Source organism: Bos javanicus, chromosome 17 (assembly GCF_032452875.1).
Source record: "Bos javanicus breed banteng chromosome 17, ARS-OSU_banteng_1.0, whole genome shotgun sequence".
Classification (NCBI taxonomy): Eukaryota; Metazoa; Chordata; class Mammalia; order Artiodactyla; family Bovidae; genus Bos; species Bos javanicus.
Window position 1 is genome coordinate 53,585,112 of NC_083884.1, and position 24,916 is coordinate 53,610,027.

At 42.0% G+C, this 24,916-nt stretch overlaps 1 protein-coding gene and 1 long non-coding RNA gene across 13 annotated transcripts in view; one reads left to right on the forward strand and one right to left on the reverse strand.

The window, feature by feature from the left end:
* CLIP1 (CAP-Gly domain containing linker protein 1) overlaps window positions 1-24,916 on the forward strand; it is a 116,868-nt gene that overhangs the window by 7,436 nt on the left and 84,516 nt on the right. The window contains exon 1 of one of the 12 annotated variants that reach the window (XM_061384707.1): window positions 7,561-8,407. The exons of 10 other annotated variants lie outside the window; for them this stretch is intronic. The gene's annotated coding sequence lies outside the window, so the exon portion shown is untranslated. Of the gene's footprint in view, window positions 1-7,560; window positions 8,408-12,372; window positions 12,494-24,916 lie in introns of those variants that run through there. One more of the 12 variants, XM_061384706.1, reaches the window with a different exon arrangement.
* Window positions 1,929-12,362, reverse strand: LOC133228797 (uncharacterized). The gene is made up of 2 exons (XR_009730368.1): window positions 12,203-12,362; window positions 1,929-5,792 (listed from the first exon to the last, which is right to left on the reverse strand). It is a non-coding gene; the product is annotated as an uncharacterized LOC133228797 (long non-coding RNA).

The window sequence follows — 24,916 nt, forward strand, 5'->3', positions numbered from 1 at the left end:
GATGGAGATGGAGGGTCTCTAGGCAGGGATGGGTTAGAGAAGACTTTCTAGGCTGGATTGGATTGAGCAAAGGCATAAAGGGTAGCCTGCTGAGATCATAGCAGATCTACTGCTCTGTACTTTGACGGCAGGTAATAGGAAATAAAACTAAGACATTTGGGTCTGCATCAAGGAGAGGCTTCCCTGCCCTGAGCAGGAGTCCCTTTTACTGGTCTGTAGGTCCATGGGGTCGAAATGAGGCAAACACGACTGAGCACAACATAGCAGCATTTTTGTAACATTTCAGTTTTGGTTTTTTTTTGTAAGTCTTTCTTATGATGATTGCTCAAAACTTATCTGGTTATAGGTGGTAAATAGGCAAACTTCTGGTTATTTGTTGTTGTTCAGTCACTCAGTCATGTCTGACTCTGTGACTCCATGAACTGCAGCACTCCAGGCTTCCCTGTCCTTTACCAACTCCTGGAGCTTGCTCAAACTCATGTCCATTGAGTTGTGATGCCATCCAACCATCTCATCCTCTGTCATCCCCTTCTCCTGCCTTCAGTCTTTCCCAGCATCAGGGTCTTTTCCAATGTCAATTCTTCCCATCAGGTGGCCAAAGTATTGGAGTTTTGGCTTTTGCGTCAGTCCTCCCAATGAATATTCAGGGTTGATTTCCCTTAGGATTGACTGGTTTGATCTCCTTTCAGTCCTAGGGACTCTCAGGAGTCTTCTCCAGCAGCCAATCCCAGCTCTGTTATTACTTTGCTACTTTATTCACTTTATGTTAATACTTTCTGGAAGATCTGGTTCAAACTGATAACCTCTAGAACTTAGTTTTCTCATCTCTGAACTGGGGATCAAAGGAATTTCAAATAGTCGTCATGACGATTAAATGAATTAATATCTGTAAAACAGTATCCGAACTCTTCTCTTCCCTTTGATCCCTTGTGTGTTCCCGCATGCCCATTCCTAAAGGAAGTCGGGGTTCAGCACCTCAGTTTTCTTCTCTCATGTAACTTGAATGGGGGAAAACCCACTTCTACTGGTCTGGGAAATGAAAACCTTATTTCCTGCCATGTATAGAAAATTACTTTGAGTCGGAGTGCTTTGCCACTGTCTAAGGGCACACTTTTAGACAACAGCTTGCACTGATGAACTTTAATTTATGAGGAGCTAAGTATTTCGCATGGGGTAGGAACTCGTGCTTCTCATGTCAGAACTTGTGCCTTGCCAAACCTCAGGCCCTTTTGTATGTTTGTCAGTTTGATTTCCCACTGTTTAACTCCAAAGGAGTTTCTTTGTAAGATCTGATAGAACTTGCCTGTGTCTGTGTGAAAGATTACCTACAAAGGTAAAAAATAACCAACAATGAAGTTAGGTTATTAAGATCCAAATGAAACCAATTCCTAGTTTTTATTGACAATATCAGCGGTGGTTGTACGGGAAAACCGTCTTAGGGACATCTGAATAAATTTGAAATAGCCGAGTATCCTTCAGGATTGTGCAAACTGAAATTTGGTTATTTTCTCCATTCCCTCTAAAGACCTACAACTATTTTTTTTTTTTTCCTTTGGCTTGCGGGATCTTAGTTCCCTGGCCAGGGATTGAAGCCGGGCCCCCATGAGTGGAAATCGTTGACTCGTAACCACTGAACCGCCTGGGAATTCCCAGCCTGCAACTGTTAAAGTTGCTCATTTGGAAAGTAAAAGCAAGAAGGTTTTTATAAAGAGGGGGGGAAAAAAAACCAGTGAGGAAGTCATTGATTCTTCTGTTGTCTGTGTGCCCTTTTCCTGTTCAGAACAAGCAGTTGGTGAGCGTTTGCGTTTGGAATGGGCCACGTGTGACTGTTGAAGGGCAAGTGAAAAGTGTGCCAATTTTGATTCCTTTGTGAAGGCTGGAAAAGGAAATGAGTTTTAACCTGCCTTGAGATTGACTTACTCATCTCATTGCTGTTTATAACAGACCAGAAAACTTTTATTCATCTGCATAGATGAAGGTCAGGAGTCTCTAAACTGGAGACTGGGGTTTAAGTCCTGGACCGTTAAGTAACTGTGACCTTGACAAGTGGTTTCATTTTTTAGAATTAGTTTCCTCCGTGGTAAAATGAGGAAGTTGAACTAGATTGCAGGTCTCTTCTAATTCTAAAATTTTATGATGCTATATTAAGCACATTTGCTCCTTTTTACACATTAGTATAATTGACTGCTGCCGACCTATTAAGTAAGTTCTTCTGGGAGATACTAACCAGGCCTAGTCATTTCAGTTCCTTATTTAAGATCTGTCTCTAAGCTGGCGGTATTAGAGTTACAGAATTGTAGGAATTTTGTGAAAGCTTGTATAAATGAGCAGAATAGCTCTAATTATTCAGCTCTTTGAAAAAAAAAAAGTCCTTTGCAGATGGAGGAACTTCGGGAGACTGCTTATTTTCTGCTTATCTAAGTAACAGGAACAGAAAATGAATCTTTGTTCAAACTGAGCCGTGCAGAGACACTCCTAATTGCAGGCCGACGCGTCATGGCTCAGCGTTCCGTCTTAGAGAAGTCATCGAATGTTCCAGCTCTGTTTGCTTTGCTTGGGTTTTGGCACCCTCCCCCTCCTTTCAAAAACAGCTGTAGACTTTGAAACTCTGGGTACAACTTGTATTTGGTACTATGTCATATATGCTTCAAAATTTAAAAACATGTAATTTTCGAGCACAGAATAATTTTTCAAGGGGTTATGTCTCTCTATTGACATCCTTTTCTGACTTTTTTTGGCAAGCATCCTTAACTGAGTGTTGAATCATTTAACATTCTACTTCTGACTTTGATGGAAATATGTAAAACTTTCTGTTTATCTTCAGCATCCTACTGTGTGATATTCTCAAACCAACACTTAAGATTGGTAGACTGACTTTATAAATTGCTCGATAAGGGCTCTGCCAGTTAGAAATTGAAATTACAACTTCCTTGTAGCACCATTTGAATTAAGAGGCCAATTAATTTTCTGATCCTTCCCTGCTTGTGTCTGCCCTTGAATGTCTAAATGGGTTTTTCACATTGATCCTTTTAGGCAAACAGTTACTACACTATTTTCATCTTCTGTACTTTATCCTTGGCTAGAGATGTGTAGTTTGTGTTTTTAATCTTTGTGTTAATGTTAAGGCTGTTGGAGTCTGGCCTGTTTAAAAAGTTATATATTGTGTGTGAAATATGTATATAAATACTTACCTAGATAAGTTTCAGTGAAAATGAATCTTTGTGGTCGTCCAGTACAATAAGGTGGTAAAAGGCTAAAGAAGACCCAGAATTATGCCTCCTGGACTCTTCATAAACACCAGTATTTCCTCAAGGATTTCCACCCCAGAGTAACCCATCAAGAGTTCTTTGACATCTGGGTGGTCCTGTAGCTGTCGTCACTCTGGGTAGCAAGGGTTACTCAGGGGTTGGAAATCTTTGAGGAAATACTGGTGTTTATGAATAATTCTTTTGACAATGGAATTAAAAAAAAAGACCTGTCTTTAATACCGGATAAATATTTGTTAAATAATCTACCGTGTGAAAGGCACATTGATCTGAAGTCAGTAAGTGAAGACAGTGAGGATCATGGTTTGTTTTTTTTTTTGACAAACCCCCTCCCCGCCCCATGTGGGATCTTAGTCCTCTGACCAGGGATCTAACCCATGCCCCCTGCAGTGGGAACGTGGGTTGCCAGGGAAGTCCTGTGAGGACCATGTTTTTGAGGAATAGCTGCTAGTGCATTTACTCAGTTACATGTCTCCTGGGAGTTGGTATAAGTCAACCCTATAAAAACAAGGTGGTTAAGTTGGGAGATGTGGGACTGAGTGGAAGTACTGAAAAGCGGCATTACAGTTAAGTTGGTATTTTTTACATTTTAACTTCACTCCTGTCTCCCATGTCTCCTTTTCTCTGCCTTTAACTTGCATTATTGTTTTGTGTCATGCTTTATAATGATTTCTGAAAAGTATAAATTTAGCACTCCATGAATATAAATTATTACCAGCTCTACCTTCAGCTTGTGGATTAACCATAAACTTATCAAAAGCAGTACTAAAGTAACTTGGATGAACTGTGAGAAAGGCATCAGGCAACTTTCAGTCCTTAGAAGGTTCTGTGTCTTTAGCCAGGTGATCTTTGGAGAATGCTCGTAATCTTCAGGCTAGACTGAGATGCTGCTTTTTCTAATTTATATGAAAAATTAAATACTGAATAGTAGTTTTCTCAATTTCAATTTTTACCTTGTATAGGGCTTCTTAGTTTAAGTCTTAGGTCTCTTGCTGCTATGGATGTCTTAAGATGTTTCAGACTCTGTCCCGTGTCTCAGTATTTCATGGTATTCTCTTTCTTTTAATACTTATTTTGTTTATTATTTATTTGGCCATGCTGGGTCTTAGTTACAGCATTTGGGATCTTTGATCTTTGTTTTGGCAGGCGGGATCTTCAGCTGTGGCCTGCGAACTCTTAGTTGCGGCATGTGGGATCTAGTTCCTTGACCAGAAATCAAACCTGGGCCCCCTGCATCGGGAGCACAGAGTCTTAACCACTGGACCACCATGGAAGTCCCTTCATGGAATTCTCTAAGGTGTTTCCAGCTGCTCTGGCCTCCTGAGCAAATACCAGACGCTGCCTCCCCACCCCCACTGCCCCCACCTTTAGGCATGTTGCACGGCAGGACAGTCGGCTCTCTGGAAGATGGATTCTCTCGTTTTCTCTCATTCTACAAGGCAAAGTGGCAATCTTTCATGTCTTGTGTATGTTTATTTTGGGGAGGGTTGTGTGACTTTTCCCCTGGCTGATCTTCCCCACTAGTCCCTAGGGTTGGAATGCTCTGCTGGAGGTGGTGGAATAAGAAACAGAGGGGCCATCTGGATCTCCGCCTCTGTCATCACCCAGCCTTAGCAGACTTACCTCTTGCTTTACCCTCTAAGCCAACCACTTAGCTGCTGCTAAAACCAGATGCCTCCAGTTCCCTGCTCACTCTTTATTCTAGTTTATCTCACTTGGTATTGCAGTGATGTGAAGCAGTGGCTCTTTGCTGGCCTGTGCCCTAAACTGTGTCTGGTGACATCACACACATTTTCTCTGTGTTCACGGGGCAAGCTTCCAGGAGGCCTGAACCTTAGGATGACCGCAGGTGGCTCCATGTCACTCATCACTGTTCCAGCACATTGAACACTCGCCTGATACTCTGTCCCAGAGGAGATGCGCCTCTCTTCATCCCACAAGACGTGTTCTGTGTCTTCATTCAGTAAACTGACACATTTCCCCAGTGTTGATACTTGGGACAGTGCTTTTTCCTCTCTGAGTCTTACATTTTAGCCACTGGACTATCTCTAAATCAAAGCCAACTTTACTAAAGTTCATGGGGGAAGAAACAACAGATGAGTAGGAAATGACAGTGAGGTCTCATCCTTCGTCCCTCTTTCTCTCCTATTAGTTTTCCCCTCCAGTCTCTGGTCCTGCTTTCCGCGTGTTCTCACTCCACACTTCCCCGAGTCTGTGTCGGCTTCCTGCAGTTAGAATGCCAGAAGCAGCTGAGCGTGGAGCCGCCTCAGTAGAAAGATGCGTTCACTCGCCACTTTGTACTTGAAACGCTGCCTCCTGCTCCGTCGCCCTTAAATCTGCCAGGCGCTACCTCTCAGGTTCCCTTCTTGTATCCTGAGACACACTTATTAAATTTTCATCTGTAACTCAGTCTCTGTTCTTTGCTTTGAGTATTGCGTGGGTGTGTTTTCAAACTGTGTTGAGCCATCAATTTTACTGGGCAGTGCCTTGTGCTGTAAGCAGGGCTTCTTCATGCATCATGTATCCCTGTCAAATAGATATTTTAAAGGTGCTCTTACTGGAAATGTTATTTTTTTTTCATCTTTATCTTAAGAACAACTAAATTATTCACAGCTTTACATTCAAGAGCTTATCCATTTTTCCTTTCACAGTGTGTTGTAATGTAATTGTTGTTGCTGTTTTGTGTTAGTTGCTTAGTGGTGTCTGACTCTTTGCGACTCCATGGACTGTAGCCAGGCTCCTATATTCATGGGATTCTCCAGGCAAGAATACTGGAGTGGGTTGCCAGTCCCTTCTCCAGGGGATCTTCTGGACCCAGGGATCGAAGCCAGGTCTCCTATATTGCAGGTAGGCTCTTTACTGTGTGATCTACCAGGGAAGCCTGTAATGTGGTAGGAAAGATGAATGCTGCATACCCAGGGGCACTCGGATGTCTGATTGGCAAGTTCATTATCTATGTCAAGGGGAGAGTGTCCTTATAGTCTGCCTTACACGTAGTTCTAGAGCCTCACTGCCCAGTACAGTAGCCATAAGCCATGTATGGCTGTTGCAAGTCCAAGTTGAGATCTGAGTAGAAAAATACATAATTCGACCATGGAATATTACTCAGCTGTAAAAAGGAAAAAAAATTGTCATTTGTAGAGATGTGGATGGACCGAGAGTCTTCATAATAAGTCAGAAAGAAAAAAAAAATACTGTATATTATCACGTATATATGGAATCTAGAAAACTGGTACAGATGAACCTGTTTGCAGGGCAGGAATAGAGACAGAGACATAAGAATGAACTTGTGGACACAGAGGGGAAGGGGAGGGTGGGACAAATTGGAAAAGTGGCATTGACACATATACACTACAACATGTAAAGTAGGCAGCTAGTGGGAGGCCGCTGTCCAGCACAGGGAGCTCAGCTCGGTGCCCTGTGATGACCTAGAGGGCTGGGGTGGGAGGGGGAGGGAGGCTCGACAGAGAGGGGACATATGTGTGCATATAGCTGATTCAGTGTAAAGCAATTGTCCTCCAATAATAAAATTTTAAAATAACACAATTGGATTTTGGCCTAATATAAAAAGAATGTAAAATAACTGATTAACAGTTTTATGTTGATTACATTTGAAGTCATACTTTGCATATATTTGGTTAACAAAAATAGGTTATGATTTCACCTGGTATTTAAAATTTTTAAATACAATGATTAGAAAGTTCAAAGTTACGCATTTGCCTCACATTTTATTTCCATTGCAAAGAGCGAGTATCTCTGTGTCCACAAAGGAAATCTAATTCAAGACTTCTAGCTCTTTTTTTTTTTTTTTTTAAGACTTCTAGCTCTTACACAGCATTCACTGGGGGTGGTAATTGAATCGTTTGCCCAAAGCCTCACTGGCCTACTTTTTGAAGGAGATCCCAGGGTTGGGAAACCCTCTAATGTTGTCTTCATCAAATGCTTAGAAGGTGAGATACAAGTTGCTTCAGGTTGAAAATGTCAGTATTGCATCATTTTAGGGGTTCTTCCAGAGAAGGCAATGGTGCCCCACTCCAGTACTCTTGCCTGGAAAATCCCATGGACAGAGGAACCTGGTAGGCTGCAGTCCATGGCGTCACTAAGAGTCGGACACGACTGAGCGACTTCACTTTCACTTTTCACTTTCATGCACTGGAGAAGGAAATGGCAGCCCACTCCAGTGTTCTTGCCTGGAGAATCCCAGGGACGGGGGAGCCTGGCCGGCTGCCGTCTGTGGGGTCACACAGAGTCGGACACGACTGAAGTGACTTAGCAGCAGCAGCAGCAGGGGTTCTTCTTTCATTGAGTCAGTTCAGGACTTTTAAAAACTCTGACTGTGTATCAAGGACTTTTTTAGGCTCTTTGGATGCAGAGACCAGTTTCATCCCTGACCAGGAGAATCTTAGTCATCGCACAGTGTACAAACCAAACTGATTCATCATTCAGTTATAGAAGACTGCTCGGTGGCTCGGGCAGTCCAGAGAAGGAGAGAGGGCAGGCCTCACAGTCAGAAGAGACCTCGAGAGGAGATGATGCGTCTGCTTTTATTCTTCTAGAGTCATTTCCTGTGTCCCCCGGAAGTCCTGGCATGAGGGGTGTGCTGTGCGGAGCAGTGGAATATGGGCCTTGGGTGCATAAACAGGCATGACTCTGCATTTGCCATATGAGGACTTTCACCTCATTTCAGCTGGGAGATGAGAACTGTTTCACTTGGCCCAGGCAAAGCCCATCAGCTTACTGATTGGGTTTTGATATCCTTCTGTGAAGTTGAAAACACTTGACTTTCCTTGTTTTACTCAGAAATTGAAGAAAATATATAAATGAACTTCAGCTGTAATTGTGTTTTATGTATGTACAGATATATCAGTGTGAATGAAACTGAAAGATGAAAAAAATTGAGTAACTTGCCTTTCCTTGGTATAAATACGAGTCAATTTGGAAAGTGACCAGAGTGTTGTGTAAGTGTTTTCAGTGGGTGAAGCAGGGGAGCTCAGGTTACACAGCGTCTCCCATGGTGGGGGTGGGGGACAGCAAGTGACACAGCAGGCAGCAGACACTTATGTAACCGTGACTTCAGGGGACAGGATTAGGCTGTGAATGAAGCTCCCAGTCTCCGGAACAGGATATTAGAATGCAGCCCTGTGAGTTTTTGTCTCTAGCTTGACTTGAAAACCAGCTTCAGAAACATCTTTTCTCTCGACTAGACTTTGCCTTATTCTCAGAACTTCTTTTCCCCTTCCCTTCTAAGTGTATAGACATTTAACATTTTAGAATTAGACGGGCGCTCAGAAGTCTCAGCGGGCAGCTGCCTGCAGCTAAGACACTTAACCTGCCTGATGCTCCATCTCTTCCCTGGCACCAGCAGGACTGAGCAGAAATCCAAGTGTCCAGGTGCCCACTCTGCTGTTGTGGGTGCCTTGTTTTTGGAGGCTCAAAACCTCCCTTTAAACTCCCTCTCCTGGCAGGTTAAATTCATTGCAAATTCTTCAACTCTTCCTTGGCCTCCCAGTAGAATTTCCAAATTTCATAAATATAGTATTTTTGCTTTGCTGATGGGCTGTGAAGGAGCTGAAGGGAAGTGCAGGAGATGTGATTTGCCTCGGAGGATGCTGGAGAGCGAGAGGAGAGGCAGTGCTTTTTGGAGGCTGATCTTATCAGGTGTGGTTCTTTCTTCCCGGATGGCAGGGCACTCTGAACTCTGGCAAAATTGAAGTCATGGTAGCTTTCCTTTCACTTTTGAATCCTTGCCCTTTCACTTAGGGAGTTTGTATTTGAATCCAAAACAGTAGAACTACAAAAGGACAGACTTAGAAAATGATATTATTTAATGAGTTATCCTCAGGATGCCGAGTTCCAGGAAGGGGTTAAGTGCTAGCTGAAGGTCATTCAGCTGGGACAGAATCCAGCTGTCTCATTTCCCAATCTAACCCTCTTCTCATACTTTTCTTTTTTTAGAGCCACATTTTTTTTTTCACATTGAAAAAAGAATAACAGTAAACAAAAACAAAACCCACAAAGCAACAGCAAAAAAGGAAACAAGACCTTAGGAAATCAGATAAGAATTATGAAGATGATTATTCCTTTTCACTTGGACTTATAATTTACATTACACTTGTTGTGGGGGACTGCTTGTTTTGAGGAACTTCTTGTTTCTGTAAAGTGCTTAAGCTTTTTTCTTTAGGTTATGAAGGGGTGAAGAAGAATGTGGAGTTTGGATTTTACTAAAATATCTTCTATAATAAAAACTTTTTATTGTGGACAGTTTCATTCACATATGTAGACAAGTAGTCCCATCACCACCTAACTCTTGAACATTCATCAACTCACCATCAGTCTTATCTTACATACAATCACACTTGTGTTCTTTAAACATATTTCTGCTCTTGCCAGTAAAATGTCTTTTTGCTTTTAAAAAAAACACAGTACTTTAACTTGTCTTTCATGTAATCATGCTTTTTATAGTGTGAAGCATTTCTGTCTCAGGAGCTTATCCTCAAATTTATTTTGAGTTTACTTACTGAGATGTTTTCCAAGGTCTCAGCAGAGTTTTGATCTCTTTGTCACTTGGTAAGAAAAGCTAGCTGCTGTAACATACTCCACCAATTTTAATGACTTAAATGGATGGGAGTTTATTTTCAGTTATAGAAGAGTGGGGTAGGTATTTCATGGCTGGGGAATGAAGAAAAGTGATGCAGGGATTCAGGCTTCTTCGGTGTCCTCCATCGATGCTTTTGAAGTCGCCCTGCTCATCTCCATCAAGCCACTGGAAGGGCCAAGAGTGGGAAGATTTTATGGGGAAGGCCTAAAAGTATACACGTTGCAGGCCCTGCTCTCCTTCCATTGGCTGGGACTCAGCGGTCACACTGAGCTGCAGAGGGAGCTGGGAAATGTGGTCTGTGACTCCAGGAAGAGAAGGAAGTAGGCTTGGTAAACACCTAGCCTGTCTGCCTGGGTACCTACTTCGTATTGCTTTCACTGGCCTGTTGTGCTGATTTCTTTTTCCTGTGCACACAGCACACTAGAGTGTGCTTCCTCACTCCCTGGCTGCAACCCATTTTCAGTTCAGTTGAGTTGCTCAATCGTGTCCGACTCTTTGCGACCCCTTGGACTGTAGCTCGCCAGGCTTCCCTGTCTATCACCAATTCCCAGAGTTTATTCAACCTCATGTCTGTTGAGGTGGTGATGCCATCCAACCATTTTATCCTCTGTCATCCCCTTCTCCTCCCGCCTTCAATCTTTCCCAGCATCAGGGTCTTTCCCAATGAGTCAGCTCTTCGAATCAGGTGGCCAAAGTACTGGAGTTTCAGCTTCAGCATCAGTCCTTCCAATGAATATTCAGGACTGATTTCCTTTAGGATGGACTGGTTGGATCTCCTTGCTGTCCAAGGGACTCTCAAGAGTCTTCTCCAACAGCATAGTTCAAAAGCATCAGTTCTTCAGTGCTCAGCTTTCTTTATAGTCCAGCTATCACATCCATACATGACTACTGGAAAAACCACAGCTTTGACTAGACAGACCTTTGTTGGCAAAGTAGTGTGTGCTTTTTAATATGCTGTCTAGGTTGGTTATAACTTTTCTTTCAAGGTGGGCCTTAGGAAGTAGGCCTTAGAAAGCAGCCCATTTTACTGTGACTCAAAAAAAGTCATTAAAAATCTTTTTCCTGGAACTTCCCTGGTGGTCCAGTGGTTAAGACTCCGCACTTCCAGTGCAGAGGGTGTGGGTTCAATCTCTGTTTGAGGAACTAAGATCCCACTTGCTGTGTGTCTTGGCCAAAAAAACAAAAAAATATTGTTTTTCCTGCTTAAGTAATTATATCTGTTCATTAAATAAAATTTGAGAAATCCAAGAAAATCCAAAGGAGGTATAAAAAATTATATTTGTTCATTAAATAAAAATTTGAGAAACCCAAGAAAATACAAAGAAGGTATTAAAACTACCAGTAATCCCATCACCTGGAGATAACGATTATTAATCCTTTGTTACATTTCCCTCCAATTTAAGAATCTTTAACCACTTAGAAATAACAATAAAATGTCACAAGTTCTTTCTTTGTTCTGGGTTGCAAATTCCAGAACTCCTGGGGTGGTGGGGAACCACAACAATGACAACAATCTGGCAATTTTGGCTTTTCTTAGCAAAGAGACACTGTGCAGAACTGTGGTGAGGCTTTGTATTTCTGGCATTTTCTTTTCTTTTTTTTTTTTTAAGTCTTGTTTATATTAAGGGCTTCCCTGGTGGCTCAGATGGTAAAGAATCTGCCTGCAATGTGGGAGACCCGGGTTCGAATCCTGGGTCAGGAAAATACCCTAGGGAAATTATTTTTTAAAATAATTTTATTTGTTTAGAAATTTTTGGCTGAGCTGGGTCTTCACTGCTGCCTACAAGCTTTCCCTAGTTGCGGCAGGCGTGAGCCACCCTTCCTTGCGGTGCACGGGCTTCTTACTGTGGTGGCTTCTCTTGTTGCGGAGCGCAGGCTCTAGTGCGCTGGCTTGGTTGTCGTGGCATGTGGGCTCAGTTGACATGTGGATTGACATGTGGAATCTTGACATATGGAATCTTCCTGGACCAGGGATCAAACCCATGCACCCTGCACTGACAAGCGGATTCTTATTCACTGCACCACCAGGGAAGCCCTGGTGAAATCAACCTCTAGCTTACACATCAGAAGCCTCCATCAGTATAAATAAATATTGGACTTGGTGAAGTTAGTGATGTAGTGGAGTGGCGAGACCAAGATGACATTTTAAGTTCATGATTTACTTCCTCCTCGGTTTTCAGAATTCTTAAACATAGCTTAATTTCCCAGGAGAGAATAATAAGAGAAAGTGTTTGAAACTGAACCAAAATAACAACTTGCAAACTTGAAGTATATAAAAATATGTGCCTGGTAGTGAGCTAAATCCTTAACTTAGGGGGATGTGCTGTTCTCTGCTCACCTGCATTGCCTGTGCTGGTCTGTAGTGGAGAACGAGCTGCTTAATTTTCACAGGATGATAATTTCTTGGGAGAAGTTACTTTTTTTGAATTATCAGCTCCAGATTCAGGGCTCCAGAACCTTCTGGTTTTCCTTTAACGTGGTGAGGTGGCATCCTAGAGGCTGACCAGCGTCAGAGTTCCTGTTTGTGATGTCAGCATCATGACCTCACAGCCAGGATTGCTCAAAATATTTGCCCAGCTCCTGCCAGGATATGAGCTGAGGCCTGGCCCAATTCTACAGACATCATGAGGTATCGGTTTGTCTCTTTTTGCTGGATTTGTGTTGACTTTTCTGCAACTTCAGTAGATTAAAAAGTAAAGACGTTGACATTGGGCCCTCTCTATTTTATTGAAAAAGAGTGTATAATGTTTAAGAAGATCACCGTTTTAAAAGCACTTCTGGCAGGACATATGAAAACAAAACGCAAAAGAAGAGCAGAAATATTTTAACTGTGTGGATGGGTATGTGGTTCACCAGTGGCTCTGTTTGCTATGAAATTTGCTGTCTGTTTTCCCATTCCCTGCAAATAAACATAACAATTTTTGTTCTGTGGAAATATATCTATAGCACCAGCCAAGTAATAGTTTGAAATGATTAGACTTGTTTGTTAGTGGTATGAATTATTTATGACCCGGAGGCCTGAATTCTGATATGTCACCATCGAGAAGTTGTCATCATTTGGTTTTGAATGTATCGCTTTGCTCTTTGAACATGTTTTAGTTGGAGTTGGAAGAAAAGGTGTTGGTCCACATAGATACCCAGAAATCTAGTCTCTAAGGGTTAATACATAATAGAATTTTCTAAAGAATGTCTTTCTTTAAACAGACAAAAACTTCAGGAAACTGTGTTCCTGTGTGTTGGGTGTTAAGCACTTGATAAATTAACCCCTCCTATTTTTTTAAAATTGTCTTTTTTTGTTGTTGTTGCACCCCAGGAATCGAACCTGTGCCCTCTGCAGTGGGAGCTCAGAGTCTTAATCATTGGACCTCCAAGGAAGCCCCTCCCCCAGCTGTTTTTTATTTAAGTAGAAATTGGACCCTTTCTCTAAGTTTGGTTCCGTGAGTTTGAATTGAAAGATCACGTGGCCAAAATTCTGTCGCTGTTGTCATTTTTCTCCCTGCAAAGCATGTCAGTATCTGAGAGACTCAACATCCCAGTTTCTGGATTAGACCTCTTTTTAAAGGATTGTTCTCTGTGTTCTCTATTTTTTCCCCTCTGTAACGGTCACATGGCCCTATTTTCCTAAACACATACGACCTAGAGTCTCAAAACACTTATTCTTTGAGACTAGGAGCCCTTTCTTAGCTTCACTTGGTGTGTTCCCTTCCAAATGTGCTGGATGAGTCTCTTGGACTGGGATGTCTTTAACACAACTTTTTATTTTTTAATTATTTGACTGCTGAATCTTAGTTGTGGCACGTGGGATCTAGTTCCCTAATCAGGGATCGAACCCCGCCCTTCTGCGTTGGAAACACAGAGTCTCAACCACTGGACCACTAGGGAAGTCCCAAGACAACTTTTTGAAATGAGTCGTCCTGTACATGTAGGCTGTAGACCCCCGAAATCACCAGTTTGAAGTCAGTTTTATCTATGGGTACAATATGGAACCCCTGTTTAACTGCTTTAGGTCACTGTTCACGGTTGTAAACATTTCTGTGCTTTCAGCATGTATTCTAACGTAGGGAGAACTGAATCTTTAACTTTTGAATTTTTGTTTGCTTTGCAAGACCTCTTTCGTGGAAGGGTTAACCGGGATGGAGTCCGAATGGTAGTGGGTGTTTGCAGATGGGTACAGGGGGGTGATCCCAGAGGGTCTTTTTTAAAAAGATTTATTTATTTATTTTTACTTACTTATGGCTGTGCTGGGTCTTCATTTCTGTGTGCAGGCCTCCTCCAGTTGCAGAAAGCAGGAGCTACTCTCGTTGGTGTGCGGGCTTCTCATTGCCGTGGCTTCTCTTGTTGCAGAGCGTGGACTCTAGGCACATGGGCTTTGGTAGCTGGGGCATGTGGACTCAGCAGTTGTGGTGCATGGACCCAGCTGTCCCACTACATGTGGGATCTTCCCAAACCAGGGATCGAACCCATGTCCCCTGCCTTGACAGGTGGATTCTGTACCACTGAGCCACCAGGGAAGTCCCCAGAGGCATCTTGAAATGGCACTGTGGCAGTTTGCTGGGGTGGTTGAAGCAGTACCAGCTCTCTGTGTCTTGTATAAAGTATTAGGTGGCAGTAGAGTCACCTTTAAACTTGGGCTTCATTACTGGGTCTTTTTTTTTTTTTTTCTTTCCCTTTCAAAGTCCTGATAACTAACCCACTGTCCTTACTATAGTAAAAAAAAATTTTTTATCTGGATGTTTTCAGTATTCTTACATTTACGAGGCAGGTGATAGGTGATTGCTTATTAAATTGCTTACTAAAAGGAAGAACTACAGCAATTCTTTCTGTGTTTGGAGAAGGCTATAGCTTGAACTGTATCTTTAACCTCTGAAAACTTGCTTGTTTAGAATGGGAGACTGATTTGTATGTAATTTCCTGTCCAGTAATGTGCAGTGAGAGAGGTTCTATTTGAGAGGAAAGTGGGGTGCTTGGATTCTTAGAAATAGTAATAGCTGGTATTTGAGATGCTTTCTGTGTCGCGGCATTGTTTTCATCTCGTGAAACTTCCCCAGTTGCTGATATTTTCCAGTATCTAACACATTAGACAAATGGATAGGAATCCTTGACTTCATAGAGGGTAGAAGACATTTCTTTTTTGTTGGGTGGAAGAATAGCCCTTCTTTCTGAAATCCCACCTTTAGGTAAAGCTGACATTCTCAAGAAATACAATACTACACTTCTTTTGTAGAAATTCCAAAGAGGCTAGGTCTTGTAAGATTATTTGCTTCCCTGAAATAAATATCTTGTCCTTTTGTATTTGTTATCTAGATCAGATCTTGGAGTTAATCACAAACACAGGTTATTAACCTAGTTCAAAATTTTTGCGTATTTCAGGCCTGGCTTTTTTGTCTTCTTAAAATAAACCTGTAGGTTACACAGAAACAAAACAAAACTGTTCTTCTGGTGTTGATGTTTGACGACAGTGATTCCTGTTTTTAGGTGGAAATGTAAACCTAGGAGGGAGGCGCAAGGGACTCTGCAGCTGAGCCGCCTGTGTCCTGGGGCCCTTCTCCCTGCCGCATAGTTGGTTCTCGGAAGTAGATCTCTCTTCTCTGTCTGGAGTTTAAGAAGCATACAAGCAAAATAGTAGCTATTGTTAACTGTTCAGAAGTGAGCTGTTAAGTTCTAGAGACAAACATTTTACAAATGGTTTTTTGGCTTGAAAAAATATTAGAACTATGGCATCATTCAGTGGTATAAATAAAAGGTTCTGGGGGTTGGTGTGTGGTATGTGTTGCAATATTATAGTTTGGAAAGTGGGATAATAAAATAATGTGACAGACTTAAAAATAAATGAAAAAAATACACCAGAACTTCAGTTGTTTCATCTAGGGCGGCGTTGTTCACTAATTATAGTGATAAGCCATTCAGAAACCCTTTTTGGAACTCTTGGAATTGGCCCATGTGCCTTGGATACATTTTTGCTCTGTTCAGTAATTGCACATCATTGTATTTTTGAGGTTTTTGGGTTCAAGTTTTGGAAACAGCTAGTCGTAATTTTAAGAGCCAAGTCCAACGAAGAGTACTGAGCCATTGAGATGGTTGGTTGCTATTGCCTTGGGTCACTATTAAGGTGCAACTTAAAAACTGTCTCTAAAGTTATTTCTAAATGAAGAGTTAAAAATATTTTTGACCAAAGCAGTATTATTCAAATAAACTTAGTGTTTCCTTAGGTGGTTACTTTGAAGGACACTATTTGGCACATAGATGGTCCTTGGATGGAGGTGGTTCTACAGCAGTGCCGATAGAACTTAATGGCGCTGGAAATTATTCTGTATGTTGCATTGAGGCTGTCGAGCACTTGAAATGTGGCTGGTGTGACGGAGGAACTGAATTTTTAACTTGATTTCATTTTAAAAGAATTTAAACAGTGCAGGTGGCTAGTGGCTACTGTATTGGAGAGTACAGACCTAGAACATTTAGCTTCCTGCTAGACTTATAAACTAGGGTGAGCAGCTTATGGTAAGAAACCAAAAGTTATCAAGCCACAGTAGCTTGTGAAATATCTGATCCCCCTCCCCTCCTGCAGTGTGTAGAGTAGTAAAGTCTGGAATTTGTCATTTGTATTCAGTGATGCTAATCTTTATAGCCTCTCCCAAGTTTATCCTGGCTAAGGTATTATCCGAAGGGTTTTAGATGAGAAGCTTTCTTTATGTTTGCAGTTTAATCATTGTCTTTTGATGCTCATGGTTCTTCCCTGCTAATTAAGACCTGTCTCAGCAGCCAGCCCCGATCTGTTACCAGCACCCATGGCTGGAATAAATGAAAATTCGACATGTCCCTGGAAAAGAGGTTGCCAACTGTCAGTCAAAATCTTTGCTTGGTAATGGTGGTTAGGTTAAGATAATGAAAGGAACAAATGAAATAAATGTAAGGCCTGAAGGGAAACTGTAGACATCTTTTCGTTTTGGACCAGTTCAGTCAGTTCACTTCAGTTCAGTCGCTCAGTAGTGTCCGACTCTTTGCGACCCCATGAATCGCAGCACGCCAGGCCTGTCCATCACCAACTCCCAGAGTTCACTCAAACTCGTGTCCATCGAGTCGGTGATGCCATCCAGCCATCTCATCCTCTGTTATCCCCTTCTCCTCCTGCCCCCAATCCCTTCCAGCATCAGGGCCAATGAGTCAACTCTTCGCATGAAGTGGCCAAAGTATTGCAGTTTCAGCTTCAGCATCAGTCCTTCCAATGAACACCCAGGACTGATCTCCTTTAGGGTGGACTGGTTGGACATCCTTGCAGTCCAAGGGACTCTCAAGAGTCTTCTCCAACACCACAGTTCAAAAGCATCAATTCTTCGGCACTCAGCTTTCTTCACAGTCCAACTCTCACATCCATACATGACCACTGGAAAAACCATAGCCTTGACTAGATGGACCTTTGTTGGCAAAGTAATATCTCTGCTTTTTAATATGCAGTCTAGGTTGGTCATAACTTTCCTTCCAAGGAGTAAGCGTCTTTTAATTTCATGGCTGCAATCACCATCTGTAGTGATTTTGGAGCCCCCCAAAATAAAGTCTGACACTGTTTCCACTGTTTCCCTGTCTATTTCCCATGAAGTGATGGGACCAGATGCCATGATCTTAGTTTTCTGAATGTTGAGCTTTAAGCCAACTTTTTCACTCTCCTCTTTCACTTTCATCAAGAGGCTTTTTAGTTCCTCTTCACTTTCTGCCATAAGGGTGGTATGATCTGCATATCTCAGGTTATTGATATTTCTCCTGGCAATCTTGATTCCAGCTTGTGCTTCTTCCAGCCCAACGTTTCTCATGATGTACTCTGCATAAGTTAAATAAACAGGGTGACAATATACAACCTTGATGTACTCCTTTTCCTATTTGGAACCAGTCTGTTGTTTCATGTCCACTTCTAACTGTTGCTTCCTGACCTGCATACAGATTTCTCAAGAGGCAGGTCAGGTGGTCTGGTATTCCCATCTCTTTCAGAATTTTCCACAGTTTATTGTGATCCACACAGTCAAAGGCTTTGGCATAGTCAATAAAGCAGAAACAGATGTTTTTCTGGAACTCTCTTTCTTTTTTGATGATCCAGCGGATGTTGGCAATTTGATCTCTGGTTCCTCTGCCTTTTCTAAAACCAGCTTGAACATCTGGAAGTTCACGATTCACGTATTGCTGAAGCCTGGCTTGGAGAATTTTGAGCATTACTTTACTAGTGTGTGAGATGAGTGCAATTGTGTGGTAGTTTGAGCATTCTTTGGCTTTGCCTTTCTTTGGGATTGGAATGAAAATGGACCTTTTCCAGTCCTGTGGCCACTGCTGAGTTTTCCAAATTTGCTGGCATATTGAGTGCAGCACTTTCACAGCATCATCTTTCAGGATTTGAAATAGCTCCACTGGAATTCCATCACCTCCACTAGCTTTGTTCGTAGTGATGCTTTCTAAGGCCCACTTGACTTCACATTCCAGGATGTCTGGCTCTAGGTGAGTGATCACACCATCGTGATTACCTGGGTCGTGAAGCTCTTTTTTGTACAGTTCTTCTGTGTATTCTTGCCACCTCTTCTTAATATCTTCTGCTTCTGTTAGGTCCATACCATTTTTGTCCTTTATCGAGCCCATCTTTGCATAAAATGTTCCCTTGGTATCTCTAATTTTCTTGAAGAGATCTCTAGTCTTTCCCAAAGATCTTTAATCTTTGGACCAGTAGATTAAAAAAAGAGAATCCCCCTGCCCTACCCTGCCGCACTGCATGGCTCGTGGGATCTTAGTTCCCCAACCAGGGACTGAACCCAGGCCACAGCAGTGAAATCTGAGTCCTAACCACTGGATCACCAAGGAATTTCCTCTAAAACTCTTTCAAGTCTCTTTCCTATTTAACTCTCTAAATTGATTTCTTACAAGAATCTTCTAAGGTTTGCCATACTGAGCATCTTATTCACACGCTCCATACCTTTCTTCCTCCCTCGTTTCTTTTCTGAAATTTTTTCTCTCTGCCTTAAAAAAAAAAAAAATCCTGACGGCCAACACCTGTCCAACACTGTTGCTGACCGCCACCCCTCAAATTCTGCCTTGTCCCTGAAGTCTTTTCTCTCTGCCTCAGTCCACTCCACCTTTGCATCTTCTAAGACACTTTCAGGACCATCACATGCCATAGTTTGGTATTTCTCATGAGTGGCATTTTATTTTTAATTATTATATATTTGTGGGTCTTTTCTCTCCAACTGCATCATAAATTCTTGAGCTTAGGCCTGTGTTCTATGTTGTTCTGTCACCTGTAGCAAGCACCAAAAATAACTTTTTAAAATATTGGGTACGTCCCAACTGGTTTGTTAACTCATTTAAACAATTCAGAGTATTTTTCTCATTTTTGTATAGTCAGCTTTGTTTATAAAGTACAACTAGGGATATAAAGATGACTAAAATACGGTTTCATCCCCCCCAGGGTGTGTTTAATCTGGTAGAATCTCTAGGGGGCTTCATAGGTGGCTCAGTGGTAAAGCATCTGCCTGCCAGTGAAGGAAACGCTGGGGATACAAGTTCGTTGCCTGGTCGGAAAGATCCCCTGGAGTAGGAAATGGCAACCTGCTCCAGTATTCTTGCCTAGAAAATTCTATGGACAGAGTCTGGCGGGCTGTAGTCCATGGGGTCTCAGAGAGTCTAATGTCTAAACACATACACACACAGACTCTATGGCCATATAGACCCAGCTCGGTGTGCCAGGTGATAGGAAAGAGATACAGACTTAGTTCTATGGGAGACTGAAGGATGAACACATTTTCATTGGTGAAAGGTTTTGTGGGGCAGCTGCATCCCTAACTGGCCCTTGCGTAGGGTTTCAGCAGATGAAAATAAGTAGGCTTGGAAATAGAGAAAGAAGTGGCAGCCCTCTCCAGTGTTCTTGCCTGGGAAATCCATGGACAGAGCAGCCTAGTGGGCTACAGTCCAAGGGGTTGTTGCAGAGTTGGACACCACCTAGCAACTGAACCACCAAATCACCAGGCTTGGAAAGTGCTTTCAAGACTGAGTGAAAAAGCTGAAACAAAAGCATAGAGTGAAAGCACCAAGACTTCTGTAGGGATAGTTGCCAAATCGGTCACGTGGGTGATTCATGTGTGTATAATTGAGAAAATGAACCTCTGATCTTATCAGTTGTTCAGCAGTGTTTCTCAGACGTTAGCCTCAGAACTATCTGAAAGGCTTGGAATGCAGATAGCCGGCCCCACCCCTAGAGTTCGTTTCAGTAGGTTTGGGGAAGATCCCAAATAATTTGCATTTCTAGCAAGTTCCCAGGAGATGCTGCTGCCGCTGCACATTTTGAAAAGTGCTGATAGCTCCATTCCATCTGATGTCTGCCTTAGAGAAAGGTCCGTCTTATGTATACAGATACCCCAATGTCAGTGTGTCATTGTGTTCACGTTGCTTTCCGTACCTACATCTGGTCTTGTATAGATTGCAGGTTCAGGCTTCTTCCATCACTCAGCCCCTAGCACAGTGCTGTAATAATGCAGGTAATACAGTAGTAAACCCTGTACTTGTTAACTTGACTTCCAGATCTAAAAATGATCTGAAGGAGAAGCACATGCTTCTGGAAGCCCTTTGGAACTGGGAAGCCCTCTGTGGCTCAAAATGTAAAGCAAAAATGCTTACAGTAGCAGTTCTCAAATGTTTTTTTCCTCAGGACCCCTGTACATCCTTAAAAATAATTGGGGTCTCCAAAGAGTTTTCATTTATATTGGTTTTATCTTTTGATATTTCCCATATTAGAAATTAAAACTGAAAATATTTTAAATAAATATTTATTAATATTTATTAATCATTAGAAATAATTGGAGAAGGAAGTGGCAACCCACTCCAGTGTTCTTGCCTGGAGAATCCCAGGGACGGGGAGCCTGGTGGGCTTCCGTCAATGGGGTCGCACAGAGTCGGACACGACTGAAGCAACTTAGCAGCAGCAGCAGAAATAATAATAATAAGCCCACTAACATGTTGTATGTCTTTAATGAAAAATAACTATTTTCTAAAGTAAAAAAAGAATGAATGACAAGATGGCATTGTTTCACATTCTTGCCAATCTCTAAATGACTGGCTTTAACAGAAGACAAACTTAGTAAAAGACAACTCCTGCATTTGAACTGTAGTGATACGTTATTTTGGTTGAAGTCTATGAAGAAAATTGGCCTTACCCAGATTTATAGGAAAGGCAAAGCATTTTCAGATACGTATGGATTTTTTTCTTTTAATACTTCTCCAAAAACTTGATAGGTTGTAGTTTCTTAAAGGTGAAATCTCAAACTGTATGAATGAACTTCTATCATTACATAAAAATCCACTGGTCTAATTTGTGCTTTGAATGAATGTGATTTTGTAATATTATACATTGTTGGTTGGAAAAAAATTGACTCACTGAGTTATGAGATCTTGCAAATATTGGCACATTTCATTTATACAATATAATTATATTTGTTAGTATTATCTATCTCATGAGAAAAACTTGTAGTATTGAGACACTCTCAGGTTCACAGAGGATGTGTGAATAACTTGAATTTTATTTGTCAACAAATATTTGTTTTCCTTGAAGTGACAGGCTCACATGATTCATTTTTAAGGAAATAGCTGCAGGATACAAAGTCTGAGTAACCATAGTTCCCAGTTGGGGAACTAGATCCCATGTGCTGCAACAAAGATCCTTCGAGCTGCAACTAAGACCCAGCGCAGCCAAAATAAATAAATTTTTAAAAAAAGAAGATAACTGGGCTTCCCAGGTGCCTCAGCAATAAGGGATCCTCCTGCCAATGCAGGCAATATAGGAGACAAGGGTTTCATCGTTGGTTCGGGAAGATCCCCTGGAGTAGGAAATGGCAACCTGCTCCAGTACTCATGCCTGGAAAATCCCGTGTACAGAGGAGCCTCGTGGGCCTGCCGTCCATGGGGTCTCAAAAGAGTGGAACATGACTGAGCACGCATACACACACGTCATAGTATTATAAGGCTCAACTGCAATAATAAGGATAACATTTATTGCTAAATGATAATATTCTGGTGTTGTGGTCTTCACATGTTGGGAGGGTAGAGGGGGTCTTACCTTAGATCCAAATTTCTTGATTAAGTGACCATAAGCATCAGAATTTCAAATATTCTCAATGTATTAGTGAGGCAAGTACATCTCTCTTCTTTTTGCATGTGTTTTGGAATTGATTCATTTCAGTATGACATTGACTGACCTTGAAACATTGTGCAGAGCAATTGTTTCTGGGTCATTACATTTTGTGGGTACCATGACCAAGAACTTTGATCTTTTCTTTCTCAGTGAATTGATTTTTTTTCCCCAAAAGCAAGCCTGACATGGCATTCATTAATAATGCATGAAAAAGAAACCTAAATTGGAAGATTTAAAAGCCAACATTGGTGATGTTCCTCCTAATTCTCTTATTGAGACATAGATTTTTCTCCTTCATTAAATCTTGGTCACAGTTCCCCTGCTTTGGGATTCAAGTGGCTCAGATGGACTGAGAGCCAGAGGCACAAAGATCAGACAACAGAAGACTAAAAGACCCCAAGTTTATGACCATTCTTAGGTTCCTGATAAAAACACGCCTCTGTTTCTTGGGCCAAGGCTTTTAGGGGGCAGCGTTTTGTGAGCTTAGAGTGTTGAGCTGCAAGGTTTGAAACTGGCTGAGGCTGACCTAGTCACTTACTGTGGAGGTTTTCAGAATTTCTCTTTAGGGAGGAACGCTTGATGTGAGCTCAAGAATTCACTGTTGCGCCTGAGTGAAATATTTTAAGGAGTACTTCATCCTCTCTTCTTAACACTATAATAGCTTTTCCAGGACTTTTGTGCCTCCTCCATCTGTTCTGTCCTTCCCTACCTGATCGTCATCACTTTATGATGTTGGACCAGGGTGAAGAGTTGGCAAGACACAGACCCCTTGGTACTCTCTGCACTTAGCTTATCCCCATCCTCCTCAAACATTTTTGCACGTGCAAACAAGCTTTTTGGCACCAGGGACCAGTTTCACGGAAGAATTTTTCCAGGGAGCGGGTTGGGGTGGGAGATAGTTTCAGGATGATTCAAGTGCATTCCATTTATTGTGCACTTTATTATTATGATGTTGTGATATATAATTGAATAATTAGCTCACCATAATGCAGAATCAGTGGGAACCCTGAGCTTGTTTTCCTAAGCTCAGGGAGTAATATGAGCAATGGGGAGCGGCTGTTAATACAGATGAAGCTTCACTTGCTCACCCGCTGCTCACCTCCTGTGCAGCCTGGTTCCTCAGAGGAACCAGTCTGTGTCCTGGTGGGTTGGAGACCCCTGGTCTAGAGGAGACTCAGCCAAACCCTTCCATCTGTCTAAGGCAGGAGCAGGAGCAGGTACCTCTGCTTGCATCTGACCGACTGTGGGTGGTGAGGATCTAGCAGTAAAGCACATGGTTTCAAATCTGAGTCAGAACCACCCGACCTGGTGCAGAGACTCCCAGCCCACTGCCACGGTCCTGGCAGCGGTGGTGGTGGTGGTGATAGTAAGGAACCTGGGAATTCTGTATTAATAGTCAGAATAGGCAATCACCGTCTTCAGATTCACAGCAGTTCTGTATCTGTTAATCACAATCTTCTCCCAAACCACACAATTTACCTTTGACTTAAAAAAAAAAAGCCACTTTTGTGACATTTTGAACCCTCTTGAGAACCATGGGAAATCTGCAGAGTGAACCTAATGACGCTGCTGTCTTGGCTTGATTTCCATTCAGTCTGATTAGCTTTGAACAGAAAAACATACATGGCTGTATTAGTTTCCGTCTGCCATAGCAAGCAACCACCAACCTGGTGGCTTAAATCTGTTCTGTCACAGCTCTGGAGGCCAAATGTCCGAAACCATGGTGTCGCCAGGGTAGGTTCCTTCTGGAGCTCTGAGGGAGAATCCATCTCAGGGAATCCATCTCAGGCTTTTCTCTTAGCTTTCTGTGGCTGCTGGCCACCCTTGGCTTGTAGACACTTGGCTGTAATCCCTGCCTCCATCTTCACCTGGCTGTCTCCTCTGTGCTCTTCTCTTCTAATTAGGACACTGGTCCTCAGGTTTAGGGCATGCAGGTCATCCAGGAGGCGCTCACCTCAAGGTCTGTTCACAGATTCCAGATGGATATCTCTTTTGATCAACAGATTTTCCTTTCCTTTTTTTTAGCCTCATGGCTTGTGGGATCTTAGTTCCCCAACCAGGGATCAAACCCGGGCCTTCGGCAGTGAGAGCATGGAGTCCCACCATTAATATAGGCTAATATAGTTAGTGTTAGCCTATAGTTAATATAGGCTTGTGCCACTGAACCACCAGGGAATTCCCAGATGGATATATCTTTTGGGGAGGCTGCCATTCAACCCACCACAGGGACGAAGGGGCCAGAGCAGCACCTCTGTCAGCCCTGGCCATGTTGTTTACTGATGCTCCGAATTGCTTGTAAAAGAGAGAGTGAGGTCTGTGCTTCATCACCCAAACTCGACTAGCAGGAAAAAAAAATAAAAAAGCACGGAATGCAAACATTTGAGAGAGTGTTAGTAAATAGCATTTTTCTCTTTGAATTCTGTTTTCTTAGGTATTATGTCTAGAAATATTTTTCCCTATTCCAAAATCCAAAGGTCTTCCTTCACTCTTAAAGAGCAAATTACAGTTTTGCATGAGCCCAAAAGTTGTAGATTCGTACTTGGTCTTGACTAAATCAGATGATTGTGTTTCTATAAACAGAATAAAGATAATTTTCCTTTAGTACTTTCTAGATACGGCTTTCTTCTTACAGAGTTTGCTGTTGAACCCTCTCTCTCATTTAACATATATATGGTTTTATATTGAGTTATTATATATTTCTGTGGATTAATCTATATATATAGTTAATATAGGCTTGTGATCATAAATCTTAAGCAACATAGAAATGAATGAAGTGAAAACTGAAAGCTAACTCTGTTGAGTCTGGTGGGCATTTTTCTGAACCTCTTTATGGGTTATGTGGATTTTGGGCAGTGTACTGAACTGGTATTATTAGATGCTATAAAGAAAAGTGAGCAT